This window comes from Rattus norvegicus, chromosome 2 (genome assembly GCF_021556685.1).
Source record: "Rattus norvegicus strain SHRSP/BbbUtx chromosome 2, alternate assembly SHRSP_T2T, whole genome shotgun sequence".
NCBI classification, from domain to species: Eukaryota; Metazoa; Chordata; class Mammalia; order Rodentia; family Muridae; genus Rattus; species Rattus norvegicus.
This window is the reverse complement of record NC_141535.1, coordinates 54,653,513-54,675,783: the sequence shown is the minus strand read 5'-3', so window position 1 is coordinate 54,675,783 and position 22,271 is coordinate 54,653,513. Positions and strand designations below refer to the sequence as shown.

Sequence of the window (22,271 nt, the reverse complement as noted above, 5' to 3'; positions counted from 1 at the left end):
ACAGTTACAACATTATTCGAAAGTCCAAAGTCCAAGTCTCTCGTGATATTCACGACAAACTCTTAACTGTGAACCCAAATAAAAATAAAAATACAATAAACTACATGCTTTCAATATAAAATGACATAGAATAAACATTTCCATTCCAGAAGAAAGAAGTGGGAATGTAGCAAGGGGAGATCAGCTCAAATAAGATCACACCTTATCAGGGCATGTACCATCTATGTCTCTAATAACCTTGGCTAGATAGCCTCTGGTTTTGATACCTGTAGCACATGCAGTCTCTATCCTGGGCCAGCTTCACTCTATATCTAAAACTGCTAATTACACTGAAATATATATTCTTGGTTTACTTCTATCTAAACAAACATTCAATAATAGCATATGTAACTTTGTGTTTATTGCAGCTACTTATAATAGTCAAGATATGAATGTGTGATGCATATCAACACATTAATGGATAAATAAATGGAATATACATTCAATTTTTTCCATATATGCATGTATAGTCATGTGCATTTACTCCATACACACACAGAATGTTTTGTTCAGCTACAAAAGAGTGAAATTATGTAATTTGTAAGAAGGTGGATAAAACTGAGATCATGGTAAGTGAAATATGCTAGAAACAGAACGATAAATATAGTTTTCTTTCACGTGTAGATGATCTATCTATTTCTATTTTCTATGTATCTATCAACTAATCTATCATCTATCTATCTATCTATCTATCTATCTATCTGTCTGTCTATAATCTATCAATCATCAAAGTGAAAGGAGAGATATCTATAGAGGGAGAAGTGGTTAATGGTAGAGGATAATGGGGAAAAAAGGAAGAAAAACCTATTTTCACCAATGTGGAATGTTATAACGGTATTTAAAGAAAGAGCTTTCTTTTAGAGTTTATCCATATTACTCATGCATGTGAGAGATCTGTGGAAACAACAAAATGTGATTTCTCACACTAACATTAAGCTGTATCTACTGTTTCTAGCTACAAAGCTAATTAGCTGAAATGGTGGGTCTCTGTGCCCAAAACTAATGTCAAAATGTACTTTTAAACTCCTAAGCTCTTCAAAATGAGGTCTGATGAGAACAGTTCAGGAACAAATGAAGCACAGAAAATTGGGTTTGTTTTGGAAGGTTTGGGCTCTAGGTAAACTATGCTAAGAAACCAATTCTTGAGACAGAAAACCAAAGATACAGAACAATGGCCTGCTCTTACGTCAGCCAGACTCAGATCTGTGACTTCTTGATTGTTTTATGGGGAGTGAATCACCAAGTTAACATTAAGATACATTTCAGCTTCTCAGAAATTTTGTAGACATCTCTAAATCTAGGATTTTCAGCTATGATTGTCACCATTAATGTGTCTAAAAAGCATTTGTAATTTCATTAGACAGGCTGCAACAGTTTTGAGGCAGAGTAAAAATACACATAACCTATGAGGAATTTAAAATGCCTTCAAAGTCACTGTTTGTTCCTTTGGTAGGCATAGCAATATGTTAGCTTTTTTCTTCATTTTCATGAATACCTACCAAACTATTGAATGACTGTAGGCAGCAGCACTTGCTGAAAGAATGGATACTCAACAGAAATAGCCTACTACCAAGAAATAGCCATTCTACTACCAATGGTTCAATTTAGGCCCTTGAAAAATTAAATAATTTTGGTTTTGAAAAATGTATATATATATACATGTATACATTGTATTTTGACCATACTTACCCATACTATCTACTTTCACTCCCCCTACCAGATCTCCCCCATGCGCAGTAGAATATTACATAGATATAAAGATATAGAGAAAAGTAAAATTATGAAATTTGTTGAAAATGATGGAGATGAGAAATACAGAAGCAGAATCCTTAAGCTAGGCAGAATGTGCCAGAGTAAGGGTCAAGATATCACAGAGATTATAGGTGAGGGAAGACTCCCTCAAGCTGTGGCACTAGAAGAGTGGCAGAAGTGCATCTCTAATCCAAGTCCAAGAGAACTGTACCTAAGACCAATAGCACCATCAAGAATCTTTTTAAAACTTGTTTTATTTATTTATAGTCTAAATGTTGCCCTTTTCCCGGTCCCCCCTCCAATAATTCTTCACCCTTTCCCCTTTTCCTCCAAGAGGTTGCTCCCCCTACCCCTTCACCCTGCACCTCTCCCCGCCACGCACACATACCCCTTTCCTAGGGCATCAAGTCTCTATGGGAGTAGGTGCATTCTCTTCCACTGAGGCCAGACAAGGCAGTCCTCTGCTACGTATGTGCCAGGGGTCCAGACATATAACACCATAGTGACATTGGTATTACAGTTCTCTTGAACTTGGAATTATAGATTCCCTTCTGCCACTCTCCTAGTGGCACAGTCTTCTCTTACCTATAATTTTGGTGTTATCTTGACACTTGATGCTCTTTGGTTGGTGGCTTAGTCTCTGGGAACTTCCTGGAGTCCTGGTTAGTTGAGGCTGTTGGTCTCCCTGTGGGGTTGCCGACCCCTCTACTAGCAGGTCACTGAGACAGATGGAGGTACGTATAGCCATTAACCATTGGACTGAGGTCATGGGCCCCTGTGGAAGAGGTAGGGGAAGGATTGAAGGAACTATCAAGAATCTTAATGCATTGCTTTGTAATGCACACAGAAAGCCATCATCTTGAGCATAGGAGAGTCTATTTGTGACCTTCAAATTTGAAAGTTGAAACCTAATCCATGCTCAGTATTGAGATGAGGGGACTTTCTTGAGATAATGAATCATATGAAGAGAGACTTCATAGCCAGGGATTAAAGTTTTCATAAAAGAGGCCCAGAGATATTTATTCCCTCCCCAGTGTGAGGATGAAGGAAGAAGGCACTATAAATGAAACAGAGAATGAATTCCTACAGAGTACCAGACCTTTAGCTCTTTGATCTTTGACTTCCCAGTCTCTAGAATCTTATGCAATAGCTTAAGGTATTTTTCTATGACAGTGTGAATGGAGAAAGGTAGGATAATACCAAAATGCAGTTTACTTATGAGTCTCACCTCAAGATTTGTATTCAGTAAGTGCTTGTTCAGACTTTAACGTGGCAGCCAATGTTAGTCATCAACTTAGAGGATGACATACAAGGGCTGATAAATTAAGCATTTTGTGATTGACTGACAAGTTGCAAAGTCAGATATGATGGTGTCTAAAACTTTTCCTACCTTGTGTCTAAATCTTCAACAAAGTGGGATGGAAAGAGAATTACAGGTAGGAATGATTACTGAACATGACTGGTGTCAGGGATACAATGGAGGACTATATTAATCAGATATAATCAGGCAAGCAAGAGCCTCTCATTTTCTAGCTCTGACAGGTTACAGTCAGACCCCAGCTTCCTTCTGTAAGCACCTACAAATGAGGCACTGTATCTTTTTGAACATTTTTAGACATTGTGCCAAGGGTAGCATTGGCTGAGATCTTGAAGAAAAGGAAACTAAATGAAGACTGTCCAGGCAGCCTGGATGGACTTTCTGTACTGGAGTTCAGGGAGGAGAAATGAATACAAAGTTGGGCATTTTTTTTCTGAGTCCAACAGTCATAAATTAGAGTGGGGTGGGTCAGAGCAATGAAAAGGGGGGAATTATGCAGAAGAACTTCAAAAATCTTTTCTGTCATCTTTTGGTGACTACAAAGATATGTGTGTTAGGACAAAAAAATCTGCCCAAGATGATTTGCTAACTGAACAGTTTCCAGAGCTTTGACTTCTGTGTAGCCAGATTGGGACATTTACTAAAGAACTAGATATTTAGCAGCCATGGGAACAGGGTTCTATTCTACCTCAGTGGTGGGACTGAATTTGATCTAACACTAGAAGGCTTAAAACTGGCCATAAAAGGTTAAACTACTTCATAACAAATTTTAACACTTGTACCCCAAATCAAAATTCTTAAAAAAGTAAAATGTAGGCTGGCAACACAGTAGCATCCACAAGCAGCAGGAAATGAGAAAGTCCAGATGTAACTAAATGATGGTATTACTGGACAAGGGCTTCAAAATGATATTTGGAAGCATGCTTAAACTGTAAAGAAGAATGAAGATATATGAGGAAACTAAGAAAATACTGAAGAAAATGGGATTATCTCCATGTTATTTAAAGACATAGTTGTGAATTTAAAAAAAAACCTCAATATTAGGATTTTACAGTAGACTACAAGCCAGTGAAAAAACCTGAACACAGAGTAGTAAAAATTCTCCAAACAGAAGAATGTACTAAAAAGATACAAAACAGAGAGGCCTTCTGTTACTTAAGGCATGGCAAACTCTGGTAGACATTTAGGAAGAACTCTCACATAAACTCCTGGGAAATGAGAAAGAAATAACCATTTTCCCATTTATTAAACATTGTCTCTCACCAGCCTTAAGAAAAGGAATCAGACAAAGAAAAACAGCTTAAGAAAATAAACTGCAAAGACCTCTGATTAGTATCAATGTAAAAATCCTCAGGAAATTCTCTTGGCATATTGAAAAAATAGGCATAAAAGACAGTATGCATCAGGAAAGTAGAGTTTTTTTCTGGAATTAAACTAAACATTTGAGGATCACATTAATTCCCTGGAATTATCTCCACAGAAACCCAATTCTAATGTCTTCCCAGGTGCTACCAATTTTACCACATTTAGTTTATCGTATAGAATTTTAAAAATAATTATAGCAAAGATGCACTTCTTGTTTCCAGTTGCCCTTTGCTGACAACATTCATTTACAATGTACTCATTGACATTCCTTTCTTGAAGCATCTAGGACAGAAGGGAAGTTATTTTATTTGCAGAACATTTTACTTTTGTGGAAGAAAATGTTTAAAGTCTTACGTTGTCCTGTTTCTGCTATCCTGACACTATCAATTACTGATGATAATGTGGTGAATTATCTACATTCTGCAGGTTATTCCTTCTGCCGTGTGATTTCCTTCAGCTTTTGCAATTCTGTCAGTTGCGTCTGTTTTCACTTTCCCATTGGCAAGTGTCTATCCTGAGTCATAGTGACCTCTGCGTGCCCTGCAGTAAGGAGGGAGGCTGTTGGGCTCCTGCTCTTGAACTTATGGTAAGAAGGAACAGCACACTTTAAAGAGCCCAGTTTGAAGCTTCTCTCAAGCACTTCCAAGAGTCACCCACCAAGGTCTTTGTATTATGCGTTTACAGTACTGAAAGACAAGAGTTATTGTACAATGTTTTCTGTGGGTAATCTGAATCTGTCCCAGACTACTTCAGGCTTCTACAGTTTGTGTTCTCCAGTTAAGAAGAATCTGTAGTTTGACATTTGACTGCGTTCTTATAAATTCCCCAAACTAGATCCAGCACGCCTTACCTATCAATGTCTTCTTACCTACGTGTTTGCCTCCCTCTGTGGTTGGCTTCTGAGGAAAGTAGCCAGAACATCAGCTGCTCCAACTATGCTGTTAAACCAATGTGGCCTTGATAAACAATATTTTTTTTCTTTTTCTTCTAAACAATGTTTTTGTTTTTGTAAATTGTTTCTTTAAGATGACAAAAAAAGGTTAGCTAAATCATTCAAAATTTTTTTTGTTTCTTTATTTACACCATATGATTTGAAGGAAGGAAAGGAAGTTAGTGTTCCTGAGTAGCTCACTGGTCACTCTTTAATCAGATTTCCACTGTTTTCTGAGGGAAAATGCTCCAGTTCACATAGCAGGCAGCCACCAAGCAGCTGAAAAAGAGCTTTTCAAAGGAGACTCTTCTGGCTCACAGCAATCATTTTGTGAAGCGTTTCTTCAAAGAAATCTGCAGATGAAACACTATACCAGTCCATTGTGGTTCTCTGGCGTCTGGGGTTTGGAAGGTGTCCTTCCTCACAGTGGGCCAAATACACAGGGATACCTGTGAGTTTTTCTGGGAGCAGATTTAGCCATGCTCCTGAATGGGACACGGAATGGAATGAAATAAAGGAGAAAACATCACACAGTGTGAAATAGAGGACGTTCCCAAATAAGTGGCAACTATTAAAGACAAGTGAGGGATTTTGACTGTGTTATAAGATAAAATGATGCACAGAGGGACTTTTTACGAAGTGAAGGCAATCTGACGTTTATTACGTTTATTACGTTTATTTCGTTGTGGGAGTCTATGGAAGAGACTGTACCTCTGTATGTCTGAAATGAGCGTGGGAAGGAAGAAAGCATAATAGAAACACAACTGGGAGATGAAACCAGGGTGTTTGCAGATTTATTACATCTCAGAGCTGGGGACAGATGAGTCAACAAGGTTGTAGGTTCTAAGCGAAAGAAATACCAGTGTGTATTTTACTGATCTGTCTTCTAATTTATGTTTTTCAACACATAATAAAAGTTTATGGATATTTCTCTAAATACCCATGTATTAAAATAATGACTCCAGCTTCCATCCCCAAGCACTCCATGGCAGTAATACGGGTTTCATATTCAGTTCACTTTCCCTTTCACTAAGGCCACTAGCTTAGACTGTCTTTTCTCCATCCCCCAATTTACCTTTCCATCAACTCACAATAATATATTTCCCCCTGATTTCACTAAAACAGGAGAAAGCAAAATACATCTATGTCCTATTCAAACCACCTAAATTCATGAAATGTCAGATCCAGGTGTGGCTAAGGCGAAACAAATATGAGGTCAAAAGGTAGCTCTGAATTCAGACAGACCAACCCAAAACCTTTAACTTGTTTAAACCATTACCAGGGGTGTGTGTGTGGGGGTGGTGGTGGGTGAGTAATATTTTTATTTTACAACTTGTTTTTTCAGTTTTCAAACGTGACTTTTGTAGATAACAATGTTGCATTGCAACACAAAAGGTGGAACATGTGAAACAGTCCCTACTACTCCACTTTCAGTTGATACTACAGGGATTGTCTTTGTTTCAAATTTTTGGTCAATCTTTCATTGCCACACTTGCTGGCTTTCCTCCTGGAGCTACTTCTTGACGTTTCTATATTATCATTTTCCCCATTGTATTGTTTTCAAAAGCATTCAGACATGCTTCAGTGTGCCTCAGTTTCAACAAAGCAACAACCCAAATCAAACTCAACACAGGAAAACAAAACTCTCAGACACAATGTGTCTCTAGTTACTGTCTTATTTCTTTTCTCTACTGTTTGGCAAAAGTACCACAGCTGTTCTTTGTCCTCTGTCACCAATTCCTTGCTCGACATCTACTCTCAAGTTACTTCAATTAGAATTTCATCTCTACTTGAAATCTCATTAATGACCACCATGTTGTAATGGCCAATAGTCAAGGCCATCATCTTCCATGGTTCCTAGTAGGATTTGAAACAATTGGTGGCATTTGGGGAACTGCTCTAAAAGTGATTTGTCCCACAAGTCTGAGAGATGACTTTGTGTTTCCACCTCCTTGATTGTGTCATCTCTCCAGAGAATCCTCTTGACCTTTCATTTCCAGTACTCGGTCAGCATAAATCTGATTCTGAACTGTGTAGTGAACCTATCTAGCCCTCTGATATTCAATTGGCTCCTAGGGATGGTTAATTTTAATGGTCAACTTGACACAATCTTGAATCACCAAGAAGACAGTCTTGGTAAAATATTATCTAGATCAGGTTGGCCTGCAAGACATTTCTGTGGGGCATTATCTTTATTATGTTAATGGAGGTAGAAAAGACACCTACACTATTGGTGGCACCATTCCCTAAGATTCAGTTCTCAGTGGAATACCAGCTTCGTACATCGTTCTACGGCTCCTTACTTTTGACCACGATGTATGATAACTGGTTGCTTCTAGTTTTTCCTTCAAGACCATGACATTATCAAATTTCCATTTCACCTTATATTTAATACTTTCACATAAAAATCCACATTTCTGTTTTATAAATGTATTCTTTCCATTTTCTTCACTTAGTAAAAGATTTCCTATTTTCATCTTCTGCTAAAAGTTATTACTCTGGCCCATACCTAATCTATCAGCAAAAGCTGCTGGCTATATTTTCAAATCCTACTCTAGCCATCATTTTCCATGGTGATTTGTATTAGCTTGTAAGTAGGACACTCAAGAGAATTGGTTGATTGAAAAGGGTGTTATGTTTTGTAATTTTCTTTGCAAGACTTTATCTACCCATTTGTGTTAGTTTCCTTTATGTCTCATGACAGTTTCAAAGGAGAACTCAGGTGAGAATTTCAAGTTTAAGAATATTAAAGGCATATATCTTAGCTGACCCACACTTTTTGTTGCTAGAAGCTGGAGGTAAACTATGCTTTCCAGCTACATTTGAAGGACTGAAATCAATCTCGTGATGATGCATGTGATTAATAATTTAGGGATAGGTAACCAATCATGTTTGATAGAAAAAATTGGTCTTAAGTCACAGGTGAGAGAGTCAACTGCCAAGTGAGAGATTCTACTTGTTTCTGCCACACAGGTAAGTCCTATCACCTTTATATGATTTTTCTTTTAAGTACTGGGGACGACTGCAGAACCATTATGCAGCAGAATCATGGGTATGTGTGGACATGTTTCCCACATTTTTTTAAAACCTAGGCCATATAGCTAAGCATGTTCTCCGACTGGCTTATAGTTTAATAATTCCATTAGTTTATTCTAATTCTGCTATGTGGCTGTTTATTTGGTCCTTAGTTATATGCAACTGTCTTCTATGTCTGGGGCCCAGATCTTCTTCATTTGGCTCTATCCCAGAATCCTTTCTGCCTACCGAATGTCCCTCCCATCTTCTATTCTGCCTACCGAATGTCCCTCCCATCTTCTATTCTGCCCATTCCTATAGGCCATAGGTATTTTTTTATTGACAAGTGATACACAGAGAATACACAAGAGATTTTCTCTGCCACTTCTATTTTGATTCAGCTAGAAATGTCCACAAGGTAGGAATTTCCTAACCTTTTCAAGAAATGTTATTGAACCAAACTCCTACATAAATGTTACCCTTGATACCTGTTTGAAAGGTAACAGGCAAATATTACAAAACAAAACAAAAACCAAACCTATCTTGAATTCAGTACCTGTTTTGTATCTATTCATTTGTTTTAGAAGTATTTAATTATAACAGTATTTACTTGTGTGATCCTTGAGAAGTAGTTTTAAGTGATTGTGGGTACCAAGTGAGTTTTCAAACACTTTGTATAGGAAGTCTGCAAGGTACTGACACATAGATTAGGAATCATTGTTTTGGAGGAATACTTGAATAGGCTTACATTCGAGTATAATGGGGTTGACATTTGGAGTGGTAGTATTCTCATGAAGATAGTAGGAGGATTATAGTATCTTTTATATCTATCTCTGCAAAGGATATGAGACAAGTTATATGTAAGTATATATAGTACATAATATATGCCACCTTTATGGTACAGCACAAGCATTTCCTCCTTTATAGTTTCTTTCATGTAAAAAATAGTTAATCTCTCATCTCTTTAGAAGTATGACTATAACAAACAGTACGGCAAACATAATTTAATTCCTCTGAAAGAGTTATAGAATTTTGGATTTGTTTTGTTTTGTTGTTTTGAGACAGGGTTTTTCTGTGTAGTTTTTTTTTTTCTGATTTGGAACTTGCTTTGTAGACCAAACTGTCCAGGAACTCAGAGAGACCTGTCTGCCCCAGCCTCTAGAGTGCTGGAGTGTGCCACCAACACTTTTATTGGGTATTTTATGTATTTACATTTCAAATGTTATCCCTTTTCCCTGTTTCCCCTTCTCCCATCCCTCTGCTCTGCTTCTATGAGGATGCTCCCCCTCCCACCCACCCACTCCCACTTCACTACCCTGACACTCCCCTACTCTGTGGGAAAGGAGCCTTCCCAGGACCAAGGGCTTCTTTCTCCTCCTATTGAAGTCAGACAATGCTATCCTCAAACTTTCAAACATTAGTTTCCTACAGTACAACTTACAGTTGTCCATTTTTATTATTTTTTCAAAATATATAATAGATGTAAAAATTCTCATAATAAAAAACAAACTTGAGTTGAAAATAAAAACAAAAACTTTACTTACTTACCAATCTTCCCATATTCCCTTTACTATGAATGGATAGACCTTGGCGTTCATCTAAATGCACTTTATGCAGACAACATTTTTATTGTTTTTCTATATATAATATATTTTTAAAAATTAATTTCTTTTCATTCCATGTATTGCCCCCTTTCTGGTACCCCCTCCAAGAATTTTTTACTCCATCCCTTCTCCCCTTTTTCTCTGAGAGGGTGCTCCCCTGCACACCCCCATCACCCATCCACCCTCCCCACATCACCCAGCCCCCCATTCCCCTTCCCTGGGGCATCAAGCCTCTACAGGATTAGATGCATCCTTTTCCACTGAGGCTATACAAGACAGTCCTCTGTTACATATGTGCTGGGGGGCCACGGACCAGCCCATGTGTGCACAGAGCATTTTCATGAGACTTGTTTAGTGCTTTACAAACATCCTATCTAGAAATCAGATGTTTTCCTTAGATACAATGTCAATTATGACATTGATATTGTCTCAAAATTTTTGCTCTTTAATCTACATTAAAAATTGATATTTGACCTGTTACATTATAGATATTCTTAGCTACTGGGTGTTTAGAATGAATGTTAGTGTAGTTAGCCAAATATTTTACTTTATTTTTGTTTTTTCTGAGACAAAGTATCTCTGGGTACCAACCTTGGTTGTCCTGGAATTCACTTGTTGACCAGACTGGCCTCAAAGTCTCAGAGATCCAGCTGCCTCTGACTTCTGAGTGCTGGGATTAAAGACATGTGTCACTACTTGCTGACAAATATTTGAAACGTTATTATTCCCTCTGGATTTTTTTTCCTGCATGGTTCAATGTAGATTATTTGAAGGTTTCCAGAGAACCAGCTACTGAAGTTTCACATAACTGATGTTTTGCAGAACTCCAAGGAGGGAATCAGTTGCTATTCCTATAGTGAGCAAAAATAATCAACTCAGTCCACTTCCCATTTTGGCATGTTTTTACCTATGTTGTAGCTTTACATGGTCTATATTTCCAGATGACCTTACATAAATTATTATTTCTATTTCTTCCATGAGGTTATGTGGGATTATTCTGAAATTAACTTTAGAAAGGAAAATGAAATGTTAAGCCCTTAATAAACTACAATATTATAGGTTAGAAGTGCCATAGGCATAAGGAGATGTGATGAGGTTTTGGTCTTTTCTGAATGAGGTGAGGCATCTGGGACCATCGAATGCAATATATCTTTTCCTCTGCTTTGGCCGACACAAAAGACAAATATGTTGGTGATGATGATTCATTTTAATTAAAATATATTACGAGAACTAAAGTGTGATTTAGCGGGTCACAAGACAAGAGTCCTAATACGAGCCATAGGCAGCTCCAAGGTAGTGACTCAGTTTCCTGGCAAGTCCCTTCAGAGCTTCTGAGCCAACTCCTCCAGCATGAACTTATGCGTACAAGTGACTCACCTCTGCTTACATTCTTTCTTTCCCACTTGTAGCCATTGTTTGTGTTCCTGTTCACTGAGCGCCTCTGTCTACTGACTTCTGTATGGGATGATGGACTTCGGCTTCTTCATCCTGTCTCCTCTACATTTAAAAAATTGAAGTTTCAGCAGTATTCTAGAAAGAGCACAGCTGGCTAGATTTCTCTTCCAGTGCCGCTGGAAGCTGGCTCATCTCCCTTAGAGCTTTCTGCCTTTGAGTCCAGTGTTTACTTCTGAATTCACTTAATGACCTGAGTTGTAGTGCAGTAGGAGTTTGTGGCTTTTCTCCTCTTTTTTAACCAGGCGAAAAGGTAGACACCTAGATTGAGGGACTATTTCTGTCTGTTTAACCTTATTCTATGAACTCCAGTTTCACAAATAATATTGTCAATTGATTTATGTGACATGATGTTCTAGATTTACTACAATTTATTTCAGTTGTTTTTCAAACAAAATCATTCTATTACATCAACATATAAAAATAATGTAAGCATGCCATCCATTTTGCTATATAGCAGTAGTGTGTTATGCATGTCATAGTTTTGCACTAGATATTTGCATACTCACAGGTTCTCTTTTAATATAACTAGTTTATTTTAATGATCCACGAGGAACATTTTAGATTGAAACTGACTGACAGTTTTGGTGAAAGAACATCTCACTAGAGGATGTACACGCTGTTCACAAACTCGGGCGATGCATTTGATTCGTGGAGGACTGCTACGTTCAATCTACCAGTCTTTTTGCACCACATCCACATGCCAGCATAGTGAGAACCACAAATATCTCCTTTTTGTTATTATTGGTTTTGTTTTGTTTTATGAGACAGGGTTTCTCTGTGTAGCTTTGGCTGTCTTGGTCTTGTGTAGCTTTGGTCTTGCTCTGTAGACCAGGCTGGCCTTGAACTCATAGTGCTGGGATTAAAGGTATGTACTCTCACCACCTAGCTGACAATAATGAATTTTTTTTAAAAGCTAAAGCTGTCCCGAGAGTCTCCAAGGCGTATGACATTGGACTTTCTTGAGCATAGTACTTAGTTATGCATGATACCTTCATAAAATACACAATAATGAACCATATATAGTTCAGACGGGAGCTCTGTGAAGTGTGAAACTATATTTGACTAAATAGTGAATTATACCACATGAAGAACATTAACTGTAGAGGACTGTTGCATGATTTTTATACAAACTCCACAAGATGGATTACAGACTAGAATGTTCTCATTGAAAACTATCTTGCTGGGAAATTGTTATCATCTATTCCAACTTCATGCTGGCTTGTACTTGTCTGTTTCTATAAAGTTTTAAATCCCAATATTTCATACTAGACACTGAAAAGAATATTTAACCTTTATGGTTGTGTTTTGTTTTGTTTGTTTGTGATGAACAAACTTCAAGAAAGAGGGATGTTTCCTTGCAGGTTTGCCTCACTTCTGTGTGATCTGTTGCACTTAGCAATCATCTTCATCTGTCTTCCTTCATGGCCATATCTACTAGCAAAGGGCAAATCCTCACTTCCACAAAATCACAATGCCTGTAAGACTAACTTGGTTTGAAACAACACTAAATGTTGCCTAGAGATACAGAATTTGACCATAGCCTAAAAAACTGTACCAATCACAAGTGATAAAGACTAACACAAACTTACATAAACAGCTCTGGGCACTGGAAAGCATCAAAAGGATTCTGGGAAGAAGGAGTCTTTCCACAGAGCAGCACTTGACTCATACCAACATGCAGTAAGTATATGCTGAATGGATGATAAAGACAGAAACAAATCTTCGCACAGGAAGAACAGTGCTAAACCCGATTATTTGCCTACTGCTTTCGAGATTGAGTTTATTATTTCAACATCAAAAATTTAACTGTTCAAATGGTTCTGTCTGGTTTCCAATGTTCTTTTGAAAAATTCACATTTTGCAATTAAAAAAAAATCTTGCCATGTTCCAAGAGCTTTGGGTCAGATTCTTAAGGTGCCTTGGGAAACAGATCCCTGAGGCATAATTTTTAAAGTTTCACTTGTTATGAAGCAAATTTAGAATTGCTTGGTTTATAAAAACATGCAAGTCAAGTGTTTCACCATGACCCCAAGAGAACCCTCATGGCTTGTCCCATTTCTTCAGCCCGTCACTTTTTTGATTAAGTTTCAATCCATGAACACAGAAGGACACAGCTATAATCATAGAAACTATACAGTCCAAAGTCTGAAAAACTGTGATGAGTAGTATTCTCATTAGTTTCCACTGAGGCATCCAATGAGGGAATGGCCAGGGAGATTATTCTTCTTTAAAGCCAAAAATAACAAACAGAAAACAAACAAATAAAGCCTTGTATATGGCAGCCAGCAAGAGAAAAGCATTTTGGAAATGGCTGAGGGTTCCTTGGCCTTGGTTTTAGGAAACCATATTGAAAGACTGTCAAGGCAAGTCTACCAAGTTGAAGCAGTCTCTAGAGTGTGGCTGTATATATGAATATTCCTACTTTTCTAACTATATACAGTCCCAGTACCACTAGAAAATCAATAACCTAAATATTTAAAGGCAACATCTGGGTGTGTATATTTTGAAAAAGGTCTTCCAGAGATTTGGATGTCATACCTATGACATCACTAGACATGAGCAGCTGGAGTCATGGCGTATGAACAGGATGCTTAGCCAGTGTTATCTGTTTGGCTAGGAGAGTGATCAGGGAAAAATGAAAAAAAAGTTCCCATGGGAAAAAATGAAGATGAGGATCATTTGGATTGCTTGTTACAAAACATGGAAGAGGCTTACTATAGGAACTGCTTCATGTATCCAAACAGTGGCATAAAAATCTGTGTCTAGATGTTTTTGTGTTAAGGTAGTAAATTCGGTGGAAAAAAGAAAGGAAGAGAATAATGTGTGCATCCCACCTGTCCATTCCTCTGGGATAGCAACAGTGAAGCAAAGGCCTCTTTGGCAGTTCATGTTGAACATTGCCTTCTCTATGACAGAAATAGCAAGGATTGTGTAAATATCACTAGTAATAATGTTTCTGTAAACAGCTGCCTTCGAATGCCATGGCTGGTTCTGGGCTATAGAAACTGAGGAAGCTAAAGGAACAGTCAAAGCTTCTGTACCTGGCATCTTGTTACAGAGAAGGAATGTCTGCAATAATCACAGGGAAAGCGATTCGCTGAAATTATGGAATTATGGAAGCTGCCTCAAGGAATTCAGCTCGATTACATTCTTCTTGGCATACATTTAAATAAAAATTTAAATTTAAATGAAACTTACATTTTTTAAGGTGATAGAAGATATGTATTGAGTGTTTCCTATAACTTCATGCTCTATGGAAATGATGGGCCATGTGGCCTCACTAAGAAAAGTCACTAGATATGAGTTCTCAAAAGTCAGCAAGCCCTGGTTCTGACCTTGCTCTCAGCACTCTCATCTGTCATGATGTGACTAGCTTCCACTAAATGCCACCCTCACCATGAACTGAATGCCTCCTCCAGGACTTTAGCCACAACAGACTGAGAGCCTCCAGAATGGTGGGCCAAAGCAAAGCACATCTTTCTTTTCTCAAGTGTTTCTGTTGGGAATTGTTCCCAGAACAGTACAAATGCTGCTGATTCAGCACTCCAAAGTCTTGATACTACATGGTTTATAATGAAGGCTAGCCTTAATAGGATCTTTTCACATAGATGGCATTTATTTGACAAATATTAATTTAAAAGCTATATGTTATATCTACTCACTGTTCTTGGTGAACGCCCATGATTCTGTCCTTTAAAATGTTCCAAAAACATTAGACATAGCATGTGGTTAATTCGAGGCAGATTTCTGAATCTGTTTCTTCCACTGAGCTTGAGGAAATAAATATTCCTAAACCAATAACCAGTCGTCCTAAGAAGCAAAATTTAGTGCTATTTATAATGTGTTCCTAGATTCTTATATAGAAATATAAGATCATTTATGTGTATATGGTGTAATTATGGAAACAGAAATGCTCAAGAAGACTAAAAGAAAGGCAGGGAGGGAGGATAGAGTATAGGGAATACATGCAAAGTAAATTGTGTGCTTATTCGAAATGTCCTTATGAAACCTTGTTCTGTGGACACTGATTATATGTCAACAGAAAAATAAAAACTTAAAAAAAGATTTCACTTGATTGTTAGTTAATTTACTACTTGCACCTGTTCTTCTAAATACCTACCCCACAAGAAGTAATGTGTATGTATGTTTACTTGATTTATTTATCCTTAGAGTAAAATAATGCTAGTCATAAAATTCATATTTGGTTGATAGTAAATGGTTTTAGTGAAGATTTAAGTAACCTCCATCAAATGTTTTGGTCTTTAAGACATTGTGTATGGAATTGCCCTGTGGGAAATTGGCCTCATGATGAAAGTCTTTTGTAACAGGTTAAAACTGAGCCGTATAGCAGACCTATGTGGTTAATTCGTCTAAAGCATCCTGGAAGAAAGATCTGGAAGATCTGGAAGAATATAAAGATATTCCTGATGCCCTTATTTATTATTCAAATAAACAAAGACCCACATAACCTCCAAAAAGGTGCTCTTCACATTATTCCTGGGGCTTTCAAACCCAGATGATCAGTAATGGAGCATTTTGAGAATAGAAATTTATTGATACTACTTTATTCTCAGTGGTCTGGAGGTTTAAAATCATTTCTACAGGTAATTTCAGTTTAGACATTTACCTTATCGCCACTTCCTCTATATAGATCATGTGCTTACAACGAAGTTCACAGCAGATCCAGTTTTCTCCTCACACATCATCAACGTTTTAGGCAATGTTATCACCAAAATAAACTTTATATGAACTCTGACCTTGTACCCCATGAGCTCTTGCAGGGAGATAACCTAATTATAGGCTTTGTTTTGCCTACTTCTACTAGAGCACATCCCTTAGATGAGGGGCACACACAGTCAAAAGAGTATGTCTACATATATAAATTCCCATGAAATAACAATTTAGAGAAAGCACTGAGAGTGAATTTAAAATTAACTAGTGTATTTTGATCATGTGTTTTTCTTCCCTCAAGTGCTCCCAGATGTTCCATAACTACCCAGCTTCATGTTTTGTCTCTTTGTATTTCTTTCTCTATGTCTTTATATCTCTGTATCTGTCACTCTCTCCTCCTCTCAGCGCATATATATATATATATATATACACATTAAAAAGTTAATGAAAATAACAACTATGAATTTTAAAGAAAGCAAGAGCATAGGAGGGTTTGTATGGAGAAAGGGGAAGGAGGAAATAATCTAAACATAAAAGAAACACAAGAACTGGAAAATTTTTAAAGACTAATAAACCTTTATCTCAATTAAAAAAAAAAAAGAAACGATTGCTCTATCGTTCTTCACATAGAGTAGTATTCAGGGACTAGCAAGCTATTGAAAAGCCAGTGCAAAAATTGGTGTGGAAGAGGCTGGGTGAGCTCACAATCTCACTCTCTGTGACAGTAAACTCATTGTACTGTAAAATTTCTTGGATCCTGCATTTGGGTTACAGTTAGCATCTTTATATCCTATATGTACAGCAAGCACTTTATGCACTGAGCCATCTCACAAGTATCTCTAGTATTTTTTAATAAAAGATACTTATCTAATGTGTGTATTTACTTAGAAATTTTAACATCCATATCATTAAAAAATATGTATGAGTTAGAGTAGGAATCAATCCAGTATATCTGTGCTAGTAAGTCTTATGTCAACTTAACACATAAACTAGAGTTGTCTGAATGGACAGAGACTTAGGTGAGAAAAACTTCCATAAATTCTAAGGCCTTTTCTTTCTTTCTTTCTTTCTTTTTTTTATTAACTTGAGTATTTCTTATATACTTTTCGAGTGTTATTCCCTTTCCCGGTTTCCGGGCAAACATCCCCCTCCCCCCTCCCCTTCCTTATGGGTGTTCCCCTCCCAACCCTCCCCCCATTGCCGCCCTCCCCCCAACAGTCTAGTTCACTGGGGTTTCAGTCTTAGCAGGATCCAGGGCTTCCCCTTCCACTGGTGCTCTTACTAGGATATTCATTGCTACCTATGAGGTCAGAGTCCAGGGTCAGTCCATGTATAGTCTTTAGGTAGTGGCCTAGTCTCTGGAAGCTCTGGTTGCTTGGCATTGTTGTACATATGGGGTCTCGAGCCCCTTCAAGCTCTTCCAGTTCTTTCTCTGATTCCTTCAACGGGGGTCCTATTCTCAGTTCAGTGGTTTGCTGCTGGCATTCGCCTCTGTATTTGCTGTATTCTGGCTGTGTCTCTCAGGAGCGATCTACATCCGGCTCCTGTCGGTCTGCACTTCTTTGCTTCATCCATCTTGTCTAATTGGGTGGCTCTATATGTATGGGCCACATGTGGGGCAGACTCTGAATGGGTGTTCCTTCAGTCTCTGTTTTAATCTTTGCCTCTCTTTTCCCTGCCAAGGGTATTCTTGTTCCCCTTTTAAAGAAGGAGTGAAGCATTCACATTTTGATCATCCGTCTTGAGTTTCATTTGTTCTAGGCATCTAGGGTAATTCAAGCATTTGGGCTAATAGCCACTTATCAGTGAGTGCATACCATGTATGTCTTTCTGTGATTGGGTTAGCTCACTCAGGATGATATTTTCCAGTTCCAACCATTTGCCTACAAATTTCATAAAGTCATTGTTTTTGATAGCTGAGTAATATTCCACTGTGTAGATGTACCACATTTTCTGTATCCATTCCTCTGTTGAAGGGCATCTGGGTTCTTTCCAGCTTCTGGCTATTATAAATAAGGCTGCCATGAACATAGTGGAGCATGTGTCTTTTATATGTTGGGGCATCTTTTGGGTATATGCCCAAGAGAGGTATAGCTGGATCCTCAGGCAGTTCAATGTCCAATTTTCTGAGGAACCTCCAGACTGATTTCCATAATGGTTGTACGAGTCTGCAACCCCACCAACAATGGAGGAGTGTTCCTCTTTCTCCGCATCCTCGCCAGCATTTGCTGTCACCTGAGTTTTTGATCTTAGCCATTCTCAGTGGTGTGAGGTGAAATCTCAGGGTTGTTTTGATTTGCATTTCCCTTATGACTAAGGATGTTGAACATTTCTTTAGGTGTTTCTCAGCCATTCGGCATTCCTCAGCTGTGAATTGTTTGTTTAGCTCTGAACCCCATGTTTTTAGTAGGGTTATTTGTCTCCCTGCGGTCTAACTTCTTGAGTTCTTTGTATATTTTGGATATAAGGCCTCTATCTGTTGTAGGATTGGTAAAGATCTTTTCCCAATCTGTTGGTTGCCGTTTTGTCCTAACCACAGTGTCCTTTGTCTAAGGCCTTTTCTTATTAGTGATTGGCTGGGGAGGGCCTAACCCACTGCGGGTGGTGCCATCCCTGAAGTATTGATCCTGGTTCTATAAGTAAGCCAACTTATAGAGCAAGCCATGGGAAGAAAGCAGCACTTCTTTATGGCCTCTGCATCAGCTCTATCCTCAGGTTTCTTCCCTGTTTCAATTTCTGTCCTGACTTCCTTTGATGATGTAGTATAAGCCAAATAAACTCTTTCTGCCCCAGCTTGTTTTTTTTTTCTTTTTTTCTTTTTGCCACACTATTTGTAGCAGCAATAGAAATCCTAAGACAATGTCTTAAGATTCATTTCTGACATGGAAACGTGTACCAGTTATGAAATAAATACTGATAAAATTAACTCTTAAATAAAAGATAGTGAAATAGTTTGTGGAAATACAACATGTTAAGTTTATGTGAACTTGGAGAAGGCAAAGGTAGGTTGTTATATTCTATTATAGGGAACCCATGGAGAAAGACTTAACTTACTTAATATCAGTATTATAAAGCCTCAGAAGTTAAAACTATGTGACACTGGCATTAGATTATACAAAATAACCAGTAAGACAGAGAAGAAGAGCCCTGAAAACCTACACATAAAATTTACATATATGCAGATACTCTTTTTAATGATAAAGGAGACATGATAGAGCAGAAAGAATAAATAGTTGTATACTTGATTACAGAGAAATTTGAATTATCCTCTCATGAAAACGACAGGCACTGTGAGAGTAATATGAAAAGCTGGTGATAGAAAATATTCAATACATGTGTAATTTACAGAAAGTTCTATCACACCACGTTGTTCAAATCAATAAGCTGGGCACTCGGTAAAAATCTAAAAAAAAACAAAACGAAACAAAACAAAAAACAAAAACAGAACAGAACAGAACAAAATGAAAACTTCAGGGGGACCCACAAGGTATTTCCTAAAGTAGGAAAACTAAGTAACTACATTACATGAAAAAGTGCTCATTCTTGTCAGTCATGTGGGAAATTCTATAGAAACCCAGAACTGTGCACTACTTGGATGGTAAAGTGTAGAGACTAAAGATTGTTAGAGAAAGTTGTATAATTGTAGTTAGTATAGGTAAGCCTACCAGGGAATCAAGAGATAAATGAAAGAATGATTATAGTCATTGTTCACAAATTATAATAATCATAAACAGTGCTACTGAGAAGTACAATACATAAACATATTTGTCAATTACATAATGTTTTTAGTAAGTAAAGGTATATGAAACATGGAAATAACATGCATAATCTTCAAGAATATAAGCAGAACATAAAGTACAATTCCTTGTAACCAAAGCTAAAAATCATGTGATTCTCAAGCAAACAGATTAAGCATAATAAATGACTAAATAATACTGAGCAGCGACAAATATGGCAGCAAATTCTCTCCTACTAGTTTGCAGGACAATTCAGTGAAATTCTCATCATCATTTGAGAAATCAGAGTAAAATTATCCTCACCTTAAAGGTGTGACAATATTGAAATGGTATACTAAAGATAAATATCTGAGGAAACAACCTGGAGTTAGGGGCACAGTACAAAGGGGGGCTATTTTGACAATTCTGAACAACATCAAAAGCAATCAAAACATGAATTACCAAGCAATCTGACAAGCATGGTTAAACCCATAATCAATCACCAGAACCCCAGCCCTCCAAGAGAATCTGAAGAGACAGCCATGAAGAATTTAGTGTCCCCAGTTTTTGTTTTGTTTGCTTTTTGTTTGAAATATAAATCTAATGTAATGGTTGAAAAATATTCCATCCACAAAGTGTTTATTATTGGCAGGTTTCATGCATAGAAGACTAAATAGAATAGATAACTTCTTGGCCTTTGCATATCAGGAAAAAGAGACAACATGGTGTTGCATTGCACCCAGAAATAAACCGAGTCAAAGACAGCAGGACCAACTAACACAAGAGATGCCCAGATGGTGAGAGAAAAGCACAAGAACTAAGCAACAGAAACCAAGACTACTTGACATCATCAGAACTCAGTTCTTCCAGCACAACAAGTTCTGGATACACCAAAACACTGGAAAAGCAAGACTTAGATTTAAAACCACATCTCGAAATGATGATAGAGGACTTAAAGAAGGACATAAATAACTCCTTTAAAGAAATACAGGAAAACACAGGTAAACAAGTAGAAGCCCTTAAAGAAGAAACACAAAAATCCCTTAAAGAGTTAAAGGAAAACACAAACAGATGAAGGAATTGAACAAAACCACTCAGGATCTAAAAATCGAAATAGAAACAAAAAAGAAATCACAAAGGGAGACAACCCTGGAGAGAGAAAACCTAGGAAATAGAGAAGGAGTAATAGATGTAAGCATCACTGAAAGGAAAAAGTTTAAAATTGCCCCCTAGACAAAAGTTGAAGCCAAAAGAAAGAAAACTAGTCGGGCCCTGCAACTGCCTGTTCCAGGAACTAGCTGATCTCAGAAAGTAATTGCACCAGCTGGTTCAGTCACTTTGTTCCAGAAACTAGCTAACCATAATAGCAGCTGACCATAATAGCAGCTGACCATAGCAGCAGGAACTGGTTAACCATGAAGTTAGATTAAAATCTTAAAGAACTATCATGAGAAACAGGAGGTCCTTCCTTGTGATTTGGTATGGTTTTTCCTTTAAATACCCCTTCCCCCAACCATTCGAGGTCGAACTCCTCTACCCCTGCGTGGGATACAAGTCTCGACCCCAGTGCACTGTTTCTGTTGTCCCTATCAATAAACCTTGTGTGATTGCATCAAGATCGGTCTCTCGTAAGTTCTTGGGGGGTTGTGGCATCCCGAGACTTGAGTGAGAATCTCCCCGCTCTGGGGGTCTTTCATTTGGGGGCTTGTCTGGGATCGACGACTACCTTCGTCTCCAGAGATCCACTTGGAGGTGAGATAGTGTCTGTGTCTTTGTGTTTCTATGTTGACTGAACTCTGGGTCTGTATTTGCTTGCGAGTTCTGGTTCTGCAGTCACCCACAGTCTCGGGTAGAGACGGAAACATGCATCTCAGGTAGAGGCGAGGAGTGTGAGTATTGGTAGATGTGCCAGGGGCTCACCAACTGCGTCACCCTGGGAGACATCCTGGGAGGTCTGTAGGGACCCCAGGTATACCTGGGATATTCCTGTCTGGATGCTGGTGAGGATTTGGTGATTCTCCTGGAGTTGGAGAAAAGACCTGCCCTCCCAGCCATCTGGGTGCTGGTGAAGACACAGTAGTTCTCCTGGACTGGAGAAGCGAAATGTCCTCCCGACCATCTGTTTTTCTAGAGTGGTCTTGCCTGTCTAGGTGGAGATGGGTGTCTGTTAGTCTTTCTCTGTGTGTCTTAGGTCTCTGTTTTGTGTCACTTGTGACTCTGATGATGGGACATACTATGACAACTCCTCTTAGTTTGACTTTAGACCATTGGACTGAAGTTAGGGCTAAAGCACACAACCTGTCAGTTAAGATTAAGATAGGACCATGGCAGAATTTTTGCTCCTTGGAGTGGCCAGCATTTGATGTCAGCTGGCCTCCAGAGGGCACTTTTAACTTAACCATTAT

At 38.1% G+C, this 22,271-nt stretch overlaps 1 long non-coding RNA gene across 1 annotated transcript; it reads right to left on the bottom strand.

Annotated features, from left to right (window-relative positions):
• Nucleotides 1-5,526: 5,526 nt before the first annotated feature.
• Nucleotides 5,527-13,255, bottom strand: LOC147996092 (uncharacterized). Its single transcript, XR_015674125.1, has 4 exons — nt 13,069-13,255; nt 11,402-11,521; nt 10,616-10,875; nt 5,527-5,890 (listed from the first exon to the last, which is right to left on the bottom strand). It is a non-coding gene; the product is annotated as an uncharacterized LOC147996092 (long non-coding RNA).
• Between the last annotated feature and the right edge of the window lie 9,016 nt (nt 13,256-22,271).